Here is a 7,699-nt window from a genome sequence, read left to right as displayed (position 1 = left end):
TTTCCAGAGACAAGCTATTATGGAAGTGGATGCCACCCCTATCTTATGACACTATTATTTCTATCATTAATTAATATGTGTATCAAGTGCATAATCAAGTCCTTCAAATAAAGTGAGTCATGATTATATCATCAGGAAGGGAAAAATATTAAAAATGAGGCAAAATACTGTTCAATAGAAATTTAGATAAAAACAAATACCTTAGATTATCTACTCAATATTAGAGCAAAGGATCCCTTCTATTGGGAAATCTATTGTTCACTTGCAAGACAATGAAGCAACTGTCCAAGGCTTCCTAACAGTCAATGAAGGCAATGCCCAAAGTATGAAAGTATGAAGGAACTGAAAAGGTTTTCTGGAATCCGCCATTCATCTCTCCTCCCAAGGGAAGTCAGACTAGTTTTATAAATTGTATTCCCAAAAATATATAAGGAAATGACTTTTAAACAGCCCTGCATTCTGCCCATATAAATAGTATTGCTTTGAAAAAATGAGTGGGTGTACCTGGTAGGAAGGCAAGGTAGGGGTGGTTGGTTTGAATCCACCAACTGCTTCACTTGAGGATGGGTAATCTCCTCCCATGAGATTAACTGCCTCTGAAAACCTTCTGGAGGGTCAGCTATGGGTTAGTTCCAACTTGATGGTATGCAACAATAACAACAACAATATTGTTTCTTAGTCTCCATACCTTTTCAATCTGTATGCAGAACAGATCATTCAAGAAGCAGGGCTTTATGAGGAGGAGCGTGGCGTCAAGATTGAAGGAAGACTCATTAACAGCCTACGATATGCAGATGACACAATCATCCTTGCTGAAACTGAAGAAGACCTGAAGCACTTGCTACAAAAGGTCAAGGACTGTAGTCTTTAATATGTATTGAAGCTCAACATCAAGAAGACAAAGATTCTTACCATTGGACCAATTGGCAGCACTTTGCTAGATGGAGAAGAGATTGAGGTTGTTAGCAATTACAGCTTGCTTGGCTCCACAATCAATGTTCTTAACACCAGCAGTTAAGAAATTAAAAGACTAATTGCACTGGGGAAATCTGCTGTCCTGGACCTCTCCAGAGTGCTGAAGAGCAACAATGTCAGTCTTCATACAAAGATGTTCCTAATCCAGGCCATGTTCTTCTCAATTACTTGTTATGCTTCAGAAAGTTGGACAATGACTAAGGATGACAGGAGAAGAATAGATGCCTTCAAGTTGTGGTGCTGGAGAAAAGTCTTGAACATATCACGGACTGCCAAGAAAACAAATTGGTCTGTCTTGGAGAAGGTGAAACCAAGTCTCTCCTTGGAGGCTACGATTTTGAAGCTCTGCCTCACTTTGGGCACATGGCCAGGAGAGATCGATTCTTGGAGAAGGACATCATGCTTGGAAGGGTAGACGGACAGTCCAGGAGAGGGAGACCCCAGATGAGATGGATTGATACAGTAACTGGGGCAATTGAGGCTGGTGTGTCAGAATTAATGATACTGGCTTAGTCCCATGGCTTAGTACCCATGGCTTAGGACAGGGTTCCTATACATCATAGAAAATTCAATGGCACATAACAACAATAACATACCATGACAGGTTTGGAAGCAGGAGCACATCAACTTCCTAAACAACATGCCTCTGGAAACACTATGAACTTTAATAAATGTTGATAGTTTGGTGGTGCTCCCCAATTAAAACAAGCTTGGAAGCAGGAGTGGCATCCACTTCCATAATAGCTTGCCTCCAGAAACCCTATGAACCTGAAGAAAGGATGAAAATCATGCAACTGTCGAGGACTTTTGTTCATAGGGTCTCTATGAGCCGCCTACAACTTGACGGCACTTAACAACACAGAGAGTGACCAGTTGGCCTAGTGGACCAAAAGTGATGCTATGAAGCTAAAGATGGGTGACTTTAATCCACGGTCATCAGGCCTATTTTTCATTGGTTTTGGTCAAACATTCTTCTAGGTCGTATAGCCCTGGTGTGTCCACTTGCTCTACAGAGGTAACTTGTGGTTGCTGTGAAGCTGAACACTGTGACACTGATGATGTGCCAAATGTGATAATGGTTACCCATGGTGGATGGTGTTGGGTGGAGCTCCCCGATTAAAACAAGCTTGGAAGCAGGAGTGGCATCCACTTCCGTAATAGCTTGCCTCCAGAAACCCTATGAACCTGGAGAAAAGATGAAAGTCATGCAAGTGTTGAGGACTTTTGTTCATAAGGTCGCTATGAGTCATCTATGACTCAATGACACTTAACAACAACAACATTCTGGAGTTAGGGGGTCGGAGGAGGGAGGTAAAATAGAGATGGAGAACAATTAACCAGTTCTGGAAGGAAGTCTTTGGGGAATTACATCACTAGCCCAAAGGTGGCACTCCGTGGGCTGTTCAAATCTACCAGCAGCTCTGGGAAGAAAAATAGACAATGTATGTATGATATGTTAGTTTGTTCCACCTCCAAAGATCCACTGGAGTATCAGCTATAAATTGGTTATGACTGGATTGCAGCGAGTTTGTTGTTATTGTTAGGTGCCATGAGGTCAAGTACAACTCATAGCAACTCTACAAATACCAGATCTAAATCCTGTCCTATCTTATGCCATCCTCACACTCTCTGACACACATGAGCCCATTTTTTCAGTCACAGTGTCAATCTACCTGGTTTGAGGCTTTTGCTTTTTCTTTGTAGCAAAACCAAACCAAACTCATTACTGTGTCTATTCTATTACAACTCAAAGTACCCCTCCACTGCCATTCCATGCCCAAAAATCTTTATGGGACACTAGCCATCATTTTTCTGAAGAGTGGCTGATAGATTTGAATGTATGACCTTTCAGTTAGCAGTACAACACTATGCCACCAGAACTTCTTAACAGTTCTTGTTTTCTTGGAACCTAGCTCTACTTCCACTAATACGTATTTCTTTACCATCATAAGCAACTCCAGATTGATGGGTTATTTCAAGTAAGTCGTTGTTTCCTCAATTCTGCTTAATGTGATTATAGTAATATCTCAATAACTTACACTAGTATGAGTGTCTCATAATTGCAAAAACTCCATTAGACTTTATCTGTTATTCTTTCTAATAAATTGAGTAGAGAATTCTTTGAATATTGTGAACAACTGTAAATAAATGCTTTACTGACTTCTGTCAATAAAAGAGTCACAAGTTTAAAATTAAACCAAGAATCTTGCTTTATATGTTTAATTTTTGCAAAAAGAGATGACATTTTGAGATAATGCCAACAGTGCTTCTAGATATGTTTCTCTGTTGAACTACATGCTTTAATTAAAATTTATCACATAGAACAATTTCTACTCCAGATGCTTCTTTGATTTGTCATTATGTCGTTGTTGTTGTGTGCCTTTGAGTAAGAACCAATTCAAAGATGACCTTTCAGAGGGTTTTCAGAGGCTATAAATCACAAGAAAGGAGATTGCCCATCTTTCTGTTGAAGAGAAGTAAATTGCTTGCCTTTGGGTTGATGGCACAACTCCTTGCCATTAGGCCATCAGAATTTGAGTGGTAACAGGATTGTTTTGTTGGTTTTTTTGGTTTTCAGTTTTGTGTTTGTTTGTTTGTTTGTTTGTTTGTTTTTTCACCAGTCTGGAGAGTCTGTGTTCAAGTCTGGAGTAGAAACTCTATTAGCCATGTTGATTTCTACCTGCAACCTTAATTTTCTAAAGATCAAAATGTGACCTCTTCCTGCATTGTCAGCTCAAATGTGAGACCTGAATTGTGCACTGCAGTAGACCAATTAATAGAATAAAGAAAATAGTACTTATTCCTTAGATTGGTAAAAATCTATAAAAAAAAGCAAGAACCTTATATTCATTCTACAATAATGGTTTTATACAACATTTATCCTTGTGGTCCTGAGTTAGTTCACTTAGCATAATACTCTACAGTGGGGTAGGAGAGGTTGGAAGCAGAGGGATGAGGATGTGTAGGGGGCAGAGGCGATTAATCATAGGGTTATACAGTTTGATGGGGGGCGGGTGAGGAAAATTGAAATAATTTGTTTTTGAAAACAAGGTATCTGAATTTTGTAAATAAACTAGTAGAAATTTTAAAAATCATAAAAAACAAAAATAGTAAGGGCCATGTATGCATGGCCAAATCTGACCTTCACCAATTTCACAAAGCAGACTATTCCATCAACAACAAAAACCAATTCCCAGGAGGTCAGACATGTCCTCCATCCTCCTACATGTCTTTCTACTCATCATAGCACCAATCGTACTGCTTTACTGAGTCTGAAATCTGACGTGATAGCTCACAAATCACACAGATAATCTTGTAAAATTTGTGCTTCCATGTGTAGAAAGATATGCAGGAGCATGGGGTGGGGGTGTCAAAAGGTTATAATCCAAGTTAGTAACAGAATACAATCTGAACAGCTTTTGAAATGTGCTTGTGGGCACCTAAACCTCTCAGCTTAAGGTGATTGTCATAAAGTTCTCAGTCCCACTGATATGGACCTCGCCTCCTATAGTCCTCTAATAAACTTGTGCAACAGGCTCCTAGCCCTTGTCCCATGGGATGTAGAAGTACCAAGGTCAGCTCCATCTCATGCTGGGTCTCTGGTCCTCTGCTGTGGCCATGTATGCTGCCGCCATAAGTCTAGCTGGCACAGGAATTTCTGGGCCAGAAGGGCATGCTACAATATCTTTACATTACAGTTGTCTAGCCACTTTTATTTTCTTTAGTGAATCTTTCTGCAATTATTACCTTTCAATCTGAAGGAATTAAAAATCAAATTCAAGCCTTGAGATGCAATATGAAAGATCCAGTGGGCACAATCTCGAATGATCTTTCTTTTAAAAGAAAAAGGTAGGAATACACAGAGTCATTGTACCAAAAAGAACTAGTAGACACTGGAAAATTTCAGGGAATATTATATAAACAAGAGCCAATGCATAGCAAACGTCAAGCCACACTAAAGACACTAGCAAAAAATAAGGTCCTAGGAGAGAGGAGACATCCATAATCTCCCAGGTTTGCTTCACCCAGGGTGACTGTGATTCTTTGGCCAGAGAGCATGGTGCCGTGTATGTGGGTTTTGTGTTGTGTTGTGTTGTGGCGGTCTCTGGAGAAAGGCGACTCTGCCTCCAGGAGCCAGGGCAGCCACGCTTGGCCTTGGGTTGAAGGCAGCAGCGGCTTCAAGCCCAAAAGGGCCCTCAGGCCTGCGGCCCTCAGGCTAGTCTTTCATTGGTTTTGTTCAGACATTCCTCTAGGTCGTATAGCCCTGGTGTACAAGTTGCTGTCTTGTGGTCACTTGTGGTTGCTGTGAGGCTGAACAGTGTGACACAGATGTGTCAAATGTGTTAATGGTTGGCTACCCAATGTGGACAGAGAATGGGGTGGAGCTCCCCAATTAAACAAGCGTGGAAGGAGGAGTGGCATCCACTTCCATAATAGCTTGCCTCTGGAAACCCTAGGAACCTGGAGAGAGGATGAAAGGCACCCCAGCATAGAGGACTCGCCTTCATAGGGTCGCTATGAGTTGCCTGCGACTCGATGACACTTAACAACAACAACAACAGGAATAGATAGGACAATGACTTACATTTTCTCCTTATAATTGCAATAGTCTGCCAAGAAAATTGGAGGACAGCTGACAGGTAAAGAAACTGAAAGAGATCCATATTTGTTCCCATCCTCAAGAAAGGTGATCTAACAGAATGTGTAAACTATCAGACAATATCATTAATATCACATGTAAGCAAATACTGTTAAGGATTATCCAAAATCTAGATCAGTATATCAACAGTGAACTTCCAGAAGTTCAAGTTGGATTTAAAAGAGGCTGTGGCACCAGGAATATCATTGCTGATGTCAGATGGATCCTAGCTGAAAGCAGAGAATATCAGAAGAACCTCTACATATATTTCATTACCTATGCAAAGGCATTTGACTGTATAGAGCACAACAAACTATGGCCAACATTGAGAAGAATGGGAATCCAGAACACTTAATAGTGATCATGCAAAACCTGTACCTAGATCAAGAAGTTGTTCTCTGAACGTACAAGGGAACACTGTAAGCTTTTAAATCAGGAAGAGTGTGCATCAAAGGTGTATCCTTTCTCTATAGATGTTCTACCTATATGCTGAGCAAATAATTTGTGAAGCTGGACTCTATGAAGAAAAATGTGGCATGAGAATCAGAGGAATACTCACAACAACTTGTGCTATGCATATGACACAACTCTGCTTGCTGAAAGCAAGCGGGACCTGAAGCACTTGTTGCAGACGATCAAATAATGGGCCATTGCTCAGCACTGAAAAAGGAAAGAAACATTGATATCTACTATGACAGGCATGACCTTGAAAACACTATCTGGGTCAAATAAGCCAAACACAGAATGACAATATTGCATTGTTCCATTTACAGGCAATTCCCATAAGAGGCAAATCCATAGAAACAGGAAGTAGATTAGTGGTTGCCTATGGATTGGGAAGAAATAAAAGAAGAGTCCCTTCTAAAGGGCATGAGTTTCTTTAAGGGATGAGGGAAATATTCTGGATAGTGGTCGTTGCCTTGGAGAAGGACACAATGCTGGGAAGGGTGAATGGCTGGTGAAGGAGAAGAAAACTTTCAACTGGGTGAACTGAAATGGTGATTGCTGCAATGGGCTCTTGTGCTATAATCCTCTGACAGATGATGAGCAAAAAGGTGACCTGGGGCAGAGGCAGTATGTGCTCTTGCCATTGTAGCCAACTAACTTTACCCATCTCTTCAGTGACTGTCTTCTCAGAGTGTGCCCGGGACCAGAGACCTGAGAACATCACTGAGTCCTGCTGGAAAGCCAACCCCAGCCATTGCCCAAGTACAGAATTTGTCTTTACTGACCAACTCTTTAAAGGCTGCTTTTGGCTCCTGTTAAACTCTCCATTAGATATGCTTTTCTTTTAGTATTCTAAATTTTCCCTGTGAAGAATATCATGTTTAGAAGGATGGAGGGTCAGCAAAAGAAAGGAAGACCTCCATTGAGGTGGATTGATACAGTGACTGCAGCAATGAACATTGAGTATATCAGATAGGGTGAGGATGGCACAGAATAGGACAGGAATCAGATCCGTTGTCCATAGGGTACTATGAGTCGTACTCAACTTGACAGTACCTAAGAACAACACGATCACAGAGTTTGGTTCTCCACCCACAAAGAGCTAGTACATTTAAAGTTAATCTAAAAATATTACTAAAAATAAATAAATAAAACAACAACAACAAAACCCACACACACAACTCTATCATGCAAGAAGTGAAATCAGGGTGTCCTTAGAGCTAAAGATAGTAAAATTTCATGTCACATACTTTGGGTATGTTATCAGGAGGTCCAAGTCCTTAGAAAAGGACCTCATGCTGAAGAAAGTAGAGGATAAGAGAATGAAATGAAGACTCTCAACAAGACAGATTGTCACAGTGACAACAACAATGGACATGCCAGCTGTGGAGATTGTGAGGATAGCAGAAGATAGGACAGGAATTGTATTCAAAAGAAGATACCATTCTATTTTCTAGCATAACCCAAGAACATAAGCACATTCCATTCATGAAGGTCCATTTACTAAGACGAATTACAACAATTTTTTGCTAACAAGCAATACAAAATTTTAATATGTGTGTATTATTTAACTAAAGAATTTCACACTTGGATTTTTAAATAATTGAATACATACACAAAATAATTGTCATACAAATA

Source organism: Elephantulus edwardii, unplaced genomic scaffold (assembly GCF_000299155.1).
Source record: "Elephantulus edwardii isolate Elephantulus edwardi_28Jun2011 unplaced genomic scaffold, EleEdw1.0 scaffold00007, whole genome shotgun sequence".
Taxonomy (NCBI): Eukaryota; Metazoa; Chordata; class Mammalia; order Macroscelidea; family Macroscelididae; genus Elephantulus; species Elephantulus edwardii.
Note: the sequence above shows the minus strand (reverse complement) of the source record.